This window comes from Elaeis guineensis, chromosome 3 (assembly GCF_000442705.2).
Source record: "Elaeis guineensis isolate ETL-2024a chromosome 3, EG11, whole genome shotgun sequence".
Taxonomy (NCBI): Eukaryota; Viridiplantae; Streptophyta; class Magnoliopsida; order Arecales; family Arecaceae; genus Elaeis; species Elaeis guineensis.
In genome coordinates this window covers 501,315-516,428 of record NC_025995.2, presented here as the reverse complement: position 1 = coordinate 516,428, position 15,114 = coordinate 501,315, and positions in this window count along the sequence as shown.

Below are 15,114 nucleotides of genomic sequence, written 5' to 3'. Positions count from 1 at the left end.
TTCGAGGGCGGTTGCGCCCGGACGTCAGAGGGAGAACTTCGGCTGCGACAAATTCTCCGTACTTCCTTCATCTGAAATTCAAACTCGAAAGTGGGGGGACTGGTGTTGGGCATAAAATACCCTCGATCGAAGTTCTTGACAGGGTCGACCCTCGCGAGTTCCTCCTATTTTTTGACAACAAAGAAGACTTCGCCCGGACTCCTACGGGAGCCGGGCTCCGTCCGCAAGTTCTACAACAGAGAAGACTTCACCCGGACTCCTACGGGAGCTAGGCTCCGTCTGCAAGTTCTACAACAAAGAAGACTTCGCCCGGACTCCTACGGGAGCTGGGCTCCATCCGCAAGTTCTACAACAAAGAAGACTTCGTCCGGACTCCTACAGGAGCCGGGCTCCGTCCGCAAGTTCTACAACAAAGAGGACTTCGCCCGGACTCCTACGGGAGTCGGGCTCCGTCCGCAAGTTCTACAACAAAGAAGACTTCGCCCGGACTCCTACGGGAGCCGGGCTCCGTCCGCAAGTTCTACAACAAAGAAGACTTCGTCCGGACTCCTACGGGAGCCGGGCTCCTGTTCCGCAAGTTCTACAACAAAGAAGACTTCGCCCGGACTCCTACGGGAGCCGGCTCCGTCCGCAAGTTCTACAACAAAGAAGACTTCGCCCGGACTCCTACGGGAGCGGCTCCGTCCGCAAGTTCTACAACAAAGAAGACTTCGCCCGGACTCCTACGGGAGCCGGGCTCCGTCCGCAAGTTCTACAACAAAGAAGACTTCGCCCGGACTCCTACGGGAGCCGGGCTCCGTCCGCAAGTTCTACAACAAAGAAGACTTCGCCCGGACTCCTACGGGAGCCGGGCTCCGTCCGCAAGTTCTACAACAAAGAAGACTTCGCCCGGACTCCTACGGGAGCCGGGCTCCGTCCGCAAGTTCTACAACAAAGAAGACTTCGCCGACTCCTACGGGAGCCGGGCTCCGTCCGCAAGTTCTACAACAAAGAAGACTTCGCCCGGACTCCTACGGGAGCCGGGCTCCGTCCGCAAGTTCTACAACAAAGAAGACTTCGCCCGGACTCCTACGGGGCCGGGCTCCGTCGCAAGTTCTACAACAAAGAAGACTTCGCCGACTCCTACGGAGCCGGGCTCCGTCCGCAAGTTCTACAACAAAGAAGACTTCGCCCGGACTCCTACGGGAGTCGGGCTCCGTCCGCAAGTTCTACAACAAAGAAGACTTCGCCCGGACTCCTACGGGAGCCGGGCTCCGTCCGCAAGTTCTACAACAAAGAAGACTTCGCCCGGACTCCTACGGGAGCCGGGCTCCGTCCGCAAGTTCTACAACAGAGAAGACTTCGCCCGGACTCCTATGGGAGCCGGGCTCCGTCCGCAAGTTCTACAACAGAGAAGACTTCGCTCGGACTCCTACAGGAGCCGGGCTCCATCTGTAAGTTCTACAACAAAGAAGACTTCGCCCGGACTCCTATGGGAGCCGGACTCCGTCCGCAAGTTCTACAACAAAGAAGACTTCGCCCGGACTCCTACGGGAGCCGGGCTCCGTCCGCAAGTTCTACAACAAAGAAGACTTCGCCCAGACTCCTACGGGAGCCGGGCTCCGTCCGCAAGTTCTACAACAGAGAAGACTTCACCCGGACTCCTATGGGAGCCGGGCTCCGTCCGCAAGTTCTACAACAAAGAAGACTTCGCTCGGACTCCAACGGGAGCCGGGCTCCGTCCGCAAGTTCTACAACAAAGAAGACTTCGCTCGGACTCCTACGGGAGCCGGGCTCCGTCCGCAAGTTCTACAACAGAGAAGACTTCGTCCGGACTCCTACGGGAGCCGAGCTCCATCCGCAAGTTCTACAACAAAGAAGACTTCGCCCGGACTCCTACGGGAGTCGGGCTCCGTCCGCAAGTTCTACAACAAAGAAGACTTCGCCCGGACTCCTATGGGAGTCAGGCTCCGTCCGCAAGTTCTACAATAAAGAAGACTTCGCCCGGACTCCTACGGGAGCCGGACTCCGTCTGCAAGTTCTACAACAAAGAAGACTTCGCCCGGACTCCTACGGGAGTCGGGCTCCGTCCGCAAGTTCTACAACAAAGAAGACTTTGCCCGGACTCCTACGGGAGCCGGGCTCCGTTCGCAAGTTCTACAATAGAGAAGACTTCGCCCGGACTCCTACGGGAGTCGGGCTCCGTCCGCAAGTTCTACAACAGAGAAGACTTCGCCCGGACTCCTACGGGAGCCGGGCTCCGTCCACGACTTCTGCCGCTGGCCTCGCTACCGATTCCAACCGAACTTCGGCCAGCAAGTCTGGATCCCCTGACAAGCCACAGTAACGGACACCACTGCTCCACTCTCCGTGACGGATCCTGCGTAGCCCCATTACTCCCTAACAGGCTGTGTTAACGGCCATGACCCTGCTCCACTCCCTACGGCGGATTCTGTGCGAGTCCCCCACTCCCTGACGAGTCACGACAGCGGACGCCGCTCCAGCCCCCGTAACTGATTCCACATGGCAAGCCACGACGCTAGCCACGATCCACTCCACTACCCTCCGCAATAAATTTCTCCTGACTCTGGACGGCCCACTACCAGACGGTTACAGACATCGCTATTAGTCTGTTGAGCCCCCCGCCTATAAAAGGGGGACCCCAGATACGTTATTCTATAAGCTCTTATTTTTTACCTCAAAACTCTGCTAAATTCTTCATTCGAGCACTCCATTCTTGTTGAGGCAGAGAACTGACTTGAGCGTCGGAGGGTCTTGCCGGAGCAACCCCACCTCTGGTTTAGACTTTCTTTGCAGGTCCCGGTGGCGACCGCGACTCCCTCGACTCCAGCTTCTCCGGCGCGAGCGAATTTTTGCACCAACGCCGACTATGCACTCAGAGAGGTTCACGAAGGGATTTATGAAAATCACTTGGGGGGCAAATCTCTAGCCTATAATATCTTGTGACTAGGATACTATTGGCCCACCATGAAGAAAGATGTGGCTGAGCTTGTCCAAAGATGTGAACCATATCAGAAATACGTAAATATACAACACCAACCGGCCAGCTAGCTAACATCGATTAGTGCACTATGGCCCTTCGCACAATGAAAAATTGACATGCTTGGTCCTTTCCCTCTGGTATCTGGTTAGAAAAAGTTCATAGTGGTCGCTATCAACTACTTCACCAAATGGATAGAAGCTGAACCTCTGGTGTAAATTATTGAGAGTAAGATAGAAGACTTCATTCAGAAATCAATCATATGCAGATTCGATTTGCCACGCACCATCATCACTGATAATAGTCAACAATTCAACAATCAGAACTTCAAAGAGTTTTGTGCGAAATTTTATATTACGCATAAACTCACGTCAGTTGGCCATCCACAATCAAATAGAAAGGTGGAGGTAACCAATCGCATAATTCTGCATGGACTCAAATCCAACTGAATGAAGCTAAAGACCTCTGGATAGAAGAAATATATCTAGTCTTATGGGTATACCAAACAACTCCTCGCATACCGACGGGAGAATCATCATTTATTTTGACTTACGGAACAGAAGCAATGATCTCGCTTGAGATCAGATTGCCATCAATAAAGATTGAGCAATATAGTAAGCCGAGTAATTTTGAATGTCGGAGAGTCAATTTAGATCTATTTTCAAAAGTCCGACAGCAAGCTCAAGTTTAGATGGCTGCATATCGACAAAGGGTAGTCCGATATTATAATGCAAGAGTCAAGCCAAAGGTCTTCCAACCAGGAGACTTGGTCCTAAGGAAAGTAGAAATCTCAAAATCTTTGGATCAAAGAAAGCTATCTCCAAATTAGGAAGGACCTTACAAAATAGCTGAAACACTCAGACTGGATGCATATTGGTTAGAAACCCTTGAAGGGTCGGCTATTCTCTGAACATGGAATGCTGACAATTTAAAGATGTATCATCAACAAAATTGCTCATGTATACATTGTTCGGAATGAAATATTGAATTTCAGAATCACAGGTTTCAATCGACTATGAAATGATTTTGAACCGATAAGTGAACGGTCGATTTCTATTAACTATTAACCATACGTCTACTTTCACTATAAAAGTCAAACTACCGATTATATCTAAGCACATAATTTACCTCGATTTTCTACTGTAAAAATTGACATTAATCATACCGGCTTTCACTGTAAAAACCGTAATACTGACTATGTCTCGATATCAAATATACTTCGATTTTTCACTGTAAAAGTCGATCATAGTCAAAAGACTATTACGCCAACTTAGTCCTAACTAAGTGAAATATTATGTCAATACGAATAAGATCGGATTGAAATTGTATCGACTTGGCTATAGCTAGTCGAAGGATATTTGGCTTGCCATCAATTATCAAATGACTTGACGTACAAATCTGACTAAATGTCGGATGTAGAGTATTTCGACTTATTATCATTTATCCTAATTCTTATAAGTACATTAAAAGAATATACGACTAATGGATGATTCTACAAATATTATCGAACGTTCGATTTGTCGATTGATGTTCGATAACTAAGTAATCACTCTACACTGCAGACATACAAAAGAGAGAGAGTGTATACTTAGAAAAAAAAAAAGAAGGTTCTTTTCATTCATTGCAAAAAGAAGATTACAAGAATGGATCGAAGTCCATTACAAGTGTCTGATTACAAAAAGAGAAAAATAAAAATACATCGATCATCAATCATCGCCTTCATCTCTTTGCTCTGGAGTAGCTTCGAAGATTTGGACGACTTCTAATGCTATTGGTGTCCTTCCTTCAGTCGGCATTGTACTTTCTTCAGTAGCTTCATCTTTCAATCCTGGAGGGATGATGCTACTCAAGTCAAGATTCGGATATAATTTTCCGACCGTATCTCGACCGTCTTCATACCTGACATAATAAGAGGCAAACCCACCTTCGAGGATATCTTCTTTGAATTTTTTCGAATTTTTAAAGTCCTCGTTGCCTAGCTCAATATCTCCCTCGCTGACTCCGCTTCCACCTTTGCCAACTCTGCATCGACTTGTGCAAAAGATGACTCCTCCTCGACCAATGCCAATCTTTTCAGGCTGGCCCGATGTTGTCCACATTTGGCTTCGAGTTCAACAATACATCCGTCTCATTCTCGTTGAAGTCGGTGGATGGAGTATTTCTTGCTCTTGACCCGTGAGTCAAGAGCCAAAAAATTTTGACGAGCCAACTCAAGCTCGGCTCCAGAAGATTTCAGGTCGTCAGTTAAACGGGAGACTTCCTACCGAAGATTGGCCTCCTGCTCGGCTATTGACTTGAGCAGATTGAGGGCAGCTTCCTTTTCAACATTGATGGCTGCCATTTTATTCATCTATGTCCGACGGAAGTCGCCAAACTTCATATAGCCGGCTTTTAAGTCGAACATGTCATAGACTAACTGCAAATAAAAGATGAGTCGGATCAGATAAAAAAAAAGAGAGACTTACTTTGAGTATCATCGGGTAAAAGGGTGAGAATATCTCGACCACCATCCAATTTCTTCGATTCTCCTGATCGGTCGGGAAAAGAGTGGCTTGGATAAGCCATCTGGCCAATGTCGGATTAGCCAAAGCTGACTTATCTCCAGGCTCTCTAATGTCGAAGTAGACCGTGTGGCCCTCTGATGCTGCATCTTCCGTCGAAGTCATCGGAGCCTTTCTTTGATCTCCCGTCGGTGGCCCCATATTCGAAAGTGAGGGAAAGCTTGAACTTGATTGCACCCAAGAAACTCTTACTGAAGGAGCGATTGGTGCAGCTGCAGATTGCTCAGATTTGACCGCGGCCTCCATCTCGGCCTGAACCTCAGTTGGTAGAGCTATCGATGTTGCTACGGCAGCTCTTTCTCTTGTCGTCCCTTCTTCAGACGGCATGTTGGGAAGCACTATCGGGGCTGACAACACTAGAACTAGTTCAGGAACCGATGCAGGTTGTACAGTGGGTTCCTCAGTCGGTACAGAAGCAGAAGCCCGACCCTTCTTCGATGGTCGAAAAGGTCCAATCTCAGACGCTACCCTCTTCTTGACAGTGTGTTGATGAATGTCAGTGCTCGACACTCGTGCCCTCGGCTGCATGGCTGCAATTAGAACAAAAGTCAGTACAATTCAGAAACAAACAAAAGAAGAATAAAGTTGAAAGTGGCCGACTATACTATACCTAAGTTGGTGACCGAACCAAAACTGATGTCGTAGAGAGCCTGTTCGATTATAAGCTCCCTCTGTGATGGAACCACCATATCCTTCAGCTGATGGAAGTCCTCCCGATAGCTGACCTCCACTCAGCTGTTATCATTGGGGTCGGTTCTTGGATCACCCCAGCAAGAATGAAAGCCCCAAAGAAGAGAGAAAGAGGTGAAAAAGAATTGATTCTTCCACCCATAGATAGACGATGGAAGATCGATAATGAAAGAGAGACCTTTTCAAGGATTGAAGAACCACCAACTCTTGGTCTTGGAATGAGATCGGAGGACAAAAAAGGCACGAAAGAGGGAAGGATGAGGTTCGATCTGCAGTAACCGACACAACAGAGCAAAGCTGATTATTAGTCGGACCGAATTTGGTGCCAGCTGGATAGGACAAAGATCATAATAATCTAAAATATTTCGGATAAAACTTCGAAATCGAAAATCGAAGATCCATCCGAAGGTCTTCGACATAGAAGACCACCTGATCCGAAGGAGGAGAATTCATCCGACCGTCGGCACCGGGTATGAAGAGTTGATATTGCTCCGAGATGCGATATTGCTCCCGAAGCCGCTTAATGTTCGGCTCTGAAAGTGAAGAAGCCTCTACTTTCGAATCTGACGGGGAGTCATCAGCTGGATTCTCTGATCAACCATCCCGAGAGGAAGAACCCCTGGCCATTGGAGAGAAGAAGACTAAAGAAAACAAACGACACAAGAAAGACAAGGACTCAACCTGAATTTCAAAAAGAAAGATGAGAAGAAAAGAAGTTTGGGATAATCTTCCGATAGAGTTTCTGCAGCAAAAAAGACAAAATAAAAAGTAAAAGATTGGTCGAAAGCGATCCTATATATATAGGATCCCTCAACAGTCAGGATCGAAGCAATCAAATCAAAGTCTCACCAGATGTTGACACGTGATGACATCTGAACCAATCATTGATCGAACGGTTCGACGCACCTACTCCTGATCGAACCATATCACCGTTATCCATGTGAACAGCTCTGACCCAATGACATTCGGACACGTGGCAAAGATCTATTAGTCAGAATCATATCGTCCGACACTGAATTATCTTCTCGAAATGACATCTGATACTGACATCCGATACCGAATCATCCTGTCAATATGATACTAATGATGGTTCTATACCCACCGAAACGACAAAACAGCCGACGCTCATATCCCGAAGAAACTAGCAATCAAATTGGGGTTCGATATGATACGAAATGACTTCCTTCATCTAACGTGACAAACCATGTGGTGGTACACGTCGGGTCATCTTGGACTTGGGAGTGGGGGGCAACTATTGGGGCAAGTCAATCGACCTCCGACTCAAGTCAACCGACTTTCCGACTCCGACTCTACATCAGCCAATTGAGTACATCATACCGACTCACAATCAATTGACTGATCGATAGTCGGCTATTATCAATCGATGGCGTACAACTTGACTAACCTCCGATCTATGATCATCGGCATACCAGAATTACTTACCGATGGTCACTCAGATATTTTACCGATATATCAATATTACCGATATATAGTCGACCAATCTGCTTAATATATTGTAATCGTTATGAACGGTTATCGACTACGCGTCATGACAATTAGTGAAAATTAACGACCCACTAACTCCACAATTATGCTTCGATAATTTAGCGCCAAAAAAAGCGGGACCACGTGCTCGACGGTTACATCAGAATCATTTATAAAAAGATGGTAAGTGAATAGCACCAGTAAGACACTTCTGAGCCAGAACTCTGCTATTCTGAACATTCGAATCTACTGTTCACCAATTTTCTCTCTGACTTAAGCATCCGAGGTTCCCATCGAATACAATTTCGATCTGTGAGGACGTTGTTTTGCAGGTGCTCATCACCGATGACAAGCGATAGGAAGTTGGCCGCAATACTAACTATTCAACCGGAAAGATCAAGAAAAATTAATATACATAAGGTATTGCAAAGATAGTTTGCAATGTATCATTGATATTTAAAAACTACAAAAAGAAACAAGAGTTCATGCTAAGGTAGCTTAAATCAAACATATGCGGTGCTTTGATGGGATAAATAAATTATAAATAAGATTAAAATACATGCAGTTTATTCACAATGGAGGAACATTAGAAGAACAATTGATTCTACCTACACAACAGCTACATGGTCGTGATTTTATATGATTCAAAATAATAAGCATTCATTTGAACTGATAGATATACTAGCACTCTTGATTTGTGAATTCCATTTCTTTGTCATGTAGAGAGTAAAACGCGTAAAATTAAGGAAGCAGATTCTGGCCCAGCATGCAGAGGTTGAATAGTCCTTGACCAGGGATATGTTCTCATCAACTCTTTAGCATGATTTGGTTGTTTTGTGCTTAAAACCCATGCAAAAGAAGAGGGCTAAGAGGAGCACAAAAGAAATACCCGGGTCCTTCTTAGCTTCTTGATGGAGAGGCACCCCTTCTCCAACTTCAATGCCACCGTAAGATTCCAAATTCTAGATCATTTGGTTCCATTGCCACCACTTTCCAGCTCTTTCCCAATTCCTCCCCCAAGAAGTCGATGCAAGATAGGCTCAGGAGATGGTGAGAATATGATGCTCTGATGCCAAATTAATGTTGGACAAAAGAAGAAAAAGAAGAAGGAGAGAGAAAAAAAAAAGAAAAAAGAAGGAAACAGAAGGAGAAGAAAATATAGGGATGGAGCAATTCAATATTCTCAAATCTCAATAATAAAAACTATATTCTCAATTATATTGTAATGGATTTATAGACAATCCAAATTACCCTAATAATAATCCATGTAGAAATAAAATACCGGAATCCTCAAAAAATTATAGTCATAGAGTCCATACAAAAAAAATAAAATACTTTAAATTATAAATAAAATAAAATTTTCTAATTTTTATGTTTGCATTTAGCAAAAGTTGGACTAAATTTCTTATAGGAGGTGCTTCATTATAACTGATGCAGGACAAGCTCAGTAGGGAGGCAAAATACGTTGATGTAGGATAGAAGGAGAGAGTAGATATGGAGGAGGAAATAGAAGAAGGATAAGAAGATAAAGGAATAGGGCAATTTAATATTCTCAAATCTCAATAATACAAACTATATTCCAAATTATATAGCAATAGATTTAGATAGGCTCGTTATAGAATGGTCCTCCATCATACTCTTCTAGTTGGAAAGAACTCGACTTCAGAGAGTTTTCTGTAGGTACCACTCAAAGAGCATTGGTTTCAAGATGTAACCTTATTTTTTATAATTCAAGAAGTATTAGATGAAGAGTGACATTTTTCGTGGAGCAAACTAATATGAAGTCACTATTAGAAGAATTAACGATCTTGTCTTTTAAAATTGCTTCAATCTCATATCTCAATTAAGAAAATTATGGTACCTTATGAGCTAAAGTATCTATAGGATTACTTGATGGCAAAGCAAGAGGCTCAAAGAAACCTTATAAGGTAATAAATCCCTCATATTAAAACTAGATATAATCAAGTAAATTGAGTCCATATACATTAGGTCTAAATTTTCTAATAATGAAAAATGGGCCAATGGCTTAAGCATACAATTTCTTGAATGAATGTTTATGCAAGCGTTATGGATGAATGCAAATTGTGGTATTATCTCCCATATTAAACTCCTTAGTCGTATGATGCATGTCAGTAGCAAGTTTATAATCTGCATTATTGCTTATAATTTTGTACCAAATTTATAGTCCAAGATATAGGTACCCTTTCTAATAGAAATCTGAAGGAGTAGTTTATTCTTAGATCCATACTTTTTTTTAAAAAAAATATTTGGTAGTGGTTCAAATAATATTTTTATTGTTATCATTATCTATGACCATGGACAAAACACATCTTGCTACATTGCTGTCATCTATTTCTAAGTCATCCTCTAACTCTACCTCATCTCCAGAGTATTCTATGAGATCTATTATCTGGTCCTTGAGATCATAAAACTTCTACTCTAAGGTTAAAGCATGCTTAGAACAACGTGTAGCTGTGTGACCTTTATTATAATAGTGATAACATTACACTAAAAAACCACTAGAATAGGTATCACTGACCGAGCTACTAGGATGAGTAACAAATAGAGATTCACTATTCCTAGTAGTGCTATCCCTAAAAGTTAGCTGGTATAATGCGGATTATAAAGAGAAGATATAATTAGGAGGTTTATCGATGTGTTTAGAGAAGATATAAAGAGAGAGGTAGACTTATGTGCACTCGATTCTTTGGAGGAGGCTTATCAAAATGCCATCGCGATGAAGAGATATCTTAAGACTCCTCAATATAGATTCTCTTCTTAGATGGAGGCGCATCAGGTCCAGCACCGGTTCCATTGGTGTTTCTTTTCTATTCTCTCTCTTCTTTCTCTTTGAAACATTGGGTAACAGCGGGTGGGCGAGGGAGGGTGGGAGAGAGGAAGAGAACGGACATGTGGCATCTTTAGGCTATGAATGATACCCATCGTGGAGCTTTCTAGCTAATGGATGTTATCCTCAGTTCACGTACTTGGAGACGCTTTGGTTTAGCTCACACAACATTTAAAAATACTCGAACATCGCGTTGGTGGATGTGTGATTAGGATACTATCCCTAGAAATTTTTTCGATACAGTATAATATAATAAAAAAATAAAATAAAAAATAATCAAATACATGGATTAGTCAAAAAAAAGCTCATCTCCATGGAGCATGCAAACTTCACTATGAGAAAAAAAAATAATACAAGAGGAGATCTCATCCTCAACCCTCGTACATCTAATTTTTTCCTCATAGGATGTTCTTCCTCACAAAAGCTCTCTCTCTCTAGGAAGACCCTCCTAAACCCCTGAAGCAACCGCTGTCCGCTGTTCAGGAGCCTCTCTGCTTCTTCTCCTCTCAGCGCTGCATGTCTCTCTCTCTTCGCGTGGGTTCTCGGATTTTCTGGGCTCTTCTCGGGTCAATGCCGCACCACACTGGTCTCTGTTCCATGTACAAGCCTTCAAAGGCTTTAAAAAACTCAAAACAAATTAGAGAAGGACTCCTTAGAGCACCAGAGAATCCCCCGGACCGTTGGATCGAAACCAGAAATAACCTACGCCCTCCGATCACGCATCGGTCCACGGAATAGTCCGTGGACCATGAAACACCTCTCGATTCACGATGGACCGTGAGAAACCGAGGGGAAACGTCCTCTCGATCCACAGACCAACCCGTGCACTGCCCGGTCCGCAGTGGACCGGGCTACGGGCTCCAGGCACGGGCTCGCATGGGCCTGGGCCGGCCCGCGTGCTCGTGCGCTTGGGCTTGGGTCGCGCCCCGCGCACTGGGCCGGGCTCTGCGTGCCCAGGCAGTGCGTTGCCGTGCATTATCGCGCATGGTCGCATTGCCGTCAGCCACCGACGGTCCTCCGCTGCTCTGGGTTTCGTACCGACTTCACTCGCGTGTATCTTTTCCGTTCGAACTCCGTTTGAGGTGATTTTGGGCTCGTTGAACTTTGTTTTTCGTCGCAGACCTCGCTGTGGACTCAATGTGGATAGAATTTCAAAATATCAAATTTTAACAATCTCAATCTCGACTCGATATTCGGCTTCCTCCTGACTTCGAGAACTTCTGGATCTCCTCGCCCTCATGTTCTTGGGCAATTGCCTGCTAATTATGGATCGGCAAACATGGGAGTCGAGTCAGATCGCTCGATTTCATCTCCATCGTATGCTGTGCTCCTTCTGACCTGAGACCTACTCGGGGCATCATCCTGCGGTAATAGGAATCTCACCTTACGATATCATCTTTTATCCTCCCGAGTCTCTTGTCTCGTGCCCGATCCACCTCTACCTAAAGCTCCGCCTTGCTCTAAGCTCCTTCTGGCTCCCGAAGCTCCACCTCGTACTGGGCTCCCCATCAGGTAATAATATCCTTTCCTCTCTTTTTTTTCCTCCAGAATAATCCTATTGCCGCGTAGCACCTTTAGGATTCCTCCACCAGCTACCGTCTTGTAGCATTTCAAATCCAGTTTGCTAAGTGAGATAAGATTTCATTTGAAATCAGATATGTATCGGACCTTCCCCAACTGATCATTTCAATGCCTCTGATCGCATAGCATGATTCATCCGGTAGATAAATAGTGTCCTCACTGTTCTCCAGAGAGTCAAACTGCTCCTCTTTACAACATACATGATAGATACATGTAGAATCTAAAATTCACTGCTAGGAAAAAGTAGATACCTCATCAGATATTTTCAAGACATCTCCCTTTGAATCCCTACTGGCTGTCGCTATAGTAGCCATCATCCGATCCCTAAGTTGAGAGCAATCTCTGGCTAGATGCCCCAACTCGTCACATCGGTAATATATGGCCTTATTCAAATCTCTTTTGGACTTAAACCGTCTTCGTTGCGATCTCTTGTCACTTCGTCTCCCGCCTCCTACTCCTTCAGAAACCATCAAAGTTGAGCTACCGCCACCTAAGCTCGAAGCCGGATTCTCCCTCCTAAAAATCTCATTCTGGAGTATCACCACGATGACCTCATCCATCTTGATGGTACTCTTTTCTACTAGAAGAGTAGTCACTAAGGACTCATATAAATATGAAAGTGACACTAGCAAAACCAGCTCCCTGATCTTCTCCTCAATATTCTCACCAATGCTGAAGAGGTCGGTGAGGATCTTCTGAAAGTGGCTACTGATAGAATTGCCTTCAGAGGAAAAGAGTGTTGGTGAGAGACTTCACAATGTACAACTCCTCGAGTTTCGACCATAGCACCATCGAAAAAGTCTCGCTAAGCATATGGATCACTACCTTATCTGCTAGATACATACGGATGGTACTCACCGCCTATATCTGGAGCCGCCTCCAATTCTATACTTCCATGGTGGTTGGCTTCTCCTCACATAAGAGAGCATCAATCAACTATTGCTGGATAAGCACGTCCTTCACCCTTGCCTGCCACAAGGAGAAATTATTCTTTTCATCAAACTTGTTGATTTCTATCTTGATTGATCTTGTCTTCTCCATCTTCAATCTTGCTCACTACCGCTACAATTTGTATCTTTGTATCGCCTCGCTCTGATACCACTTATTGATGGATGTCTGGCCAGGACACCATCTTTCAGGATCTTTTCGACATCGCGCAATGCAGCAGGAAGAAAGAAGAAATAAAAAAGAAAACAATCAAATACGTGGATCAGTCAAAAAAGAGCTTACCTCCATAGGACATGCAAACTTCACTACGAGAAAAAAAAATATTACAAGAGGAGATCTCACTCTTAACCCTCATACACCCAATTTTTTCCTCATAGGGAGTTCTTCCTCACAAAAGTTCTCTCTCTAGGAAAACCCTCCTAAACCCTTGAAGCGATCGCTGTCCGCTATCCAGGAGCCTCTGTGCTCCTTCTCCTCTCAGCGTTGTGCATCTCTCTCTCTTCGCATGGGTTCTCGAATTTTCTGAGCTCTTCTCGAATCAATGCCGCACCACACCGATCTTTGTTTCATGTACAGGCCTTTAAAGGCTTTAAAAAACCCAAAACAAATCAGAGAAGGACTCCTTAGAGCACTAGAGAATCTTCTGGACCGTTGGATCAAAATAAAAAATAACCCACACCCTCCGATCATGCACCGATCCACAGAAGTCCGTGGATTGCGAAAAAATATGCGTGAAACGTCTCTTGATCCACGGTGGACCATGAGAAATCGAGGGAAACGCCTCCTCGGTCCACAAGCCAACCCGCGCACCGCCTGGTCCATGGTGGACCGAACTATGGGCTTTAAGCACGGACTCGCGTGGGCCTGGGCCGGCCCGCATGCTCGCGTGCCTGGGCCTGGGTTGTACCCGACATGTTGGGCCGAGCTTTGCGCACCCAGGCCATGCACCGCTGCGCGCAGCCACGCGCAGTCGCGCCACCGCCGCTTCGCCGGCCGCCGACGGTCTTTCGTCGTTTCGAGTTTTATGCCGATTTCTTTCGCACGTATTTTTTTTGTCTGAACTTCATTTGAGATGATCTTGAACTCGTTGGACTCTGTTTTTCATCGCGGATCTTATTGTAGACTCAATATAGATTCAATCTTGAAACGTCAAATCTTAATACATCGAACATAGATTATCAAGATGCGCCACTACTGTAACAAGGGATAGCAATTTGACGTATAGATAATTTTCACGTAGATGGGCAAAATATTTTCGATGGTTAGTTTAGTGATTTTCAACTTACGCAGCATTCAGGTTCACACACTGAATGCAGAACCTTTAATTCACATTGAAACACTAAAAAAATCCCTGTTCATGATATTTTTATATTTTTATAAAAAGGATCGCTATCATAACGGCCTTTAATTCATATTGAAACATCAAAAATAATTTTAAGCATCCTTTGCTGATAGTATTTTTGTAATTTAGTGGAAAGGATCACCATCATAACAACCTTTAATTTATATCGAAATACAAAAAAAATGTGAGGCCGCCTGTGCTTTAATTCGAAGAGCATAAAAATTAGAATCAATTTTAACTCTTTTTTTATCCAAACTGTCTATTTTTAAGAATACGATGGATCATTCTTAAAATTATTTTTATTTAAAAATATAATAAAATAAATTTTTAAAAATTTTTATCCTATCATTTTCAAAACACCAATGAAATAGATAATATTAAAAGGAGAGAATGGGTGACTGTATGAATAACTTTGACTCTTCAGGGTATGTTTTAATTAATTGATAAATTTGAAAAAAATATTTTTATCTATCAATATATTTTATGATTATAATTAGACAGATCTCAACCACAATCCAATAGTTTCAAATATCAGAAATAAAAGATTTATTACTTCTTAATGTAACAATAGTTTATATAATTTAATTTTTTATTAAATCTTTATAGGTATTGTAAGAGTAATAATTTTTGAGTAAAAGAATTTGTTGCTGCTCCACACAATAATAGCTTCAATCCTAGA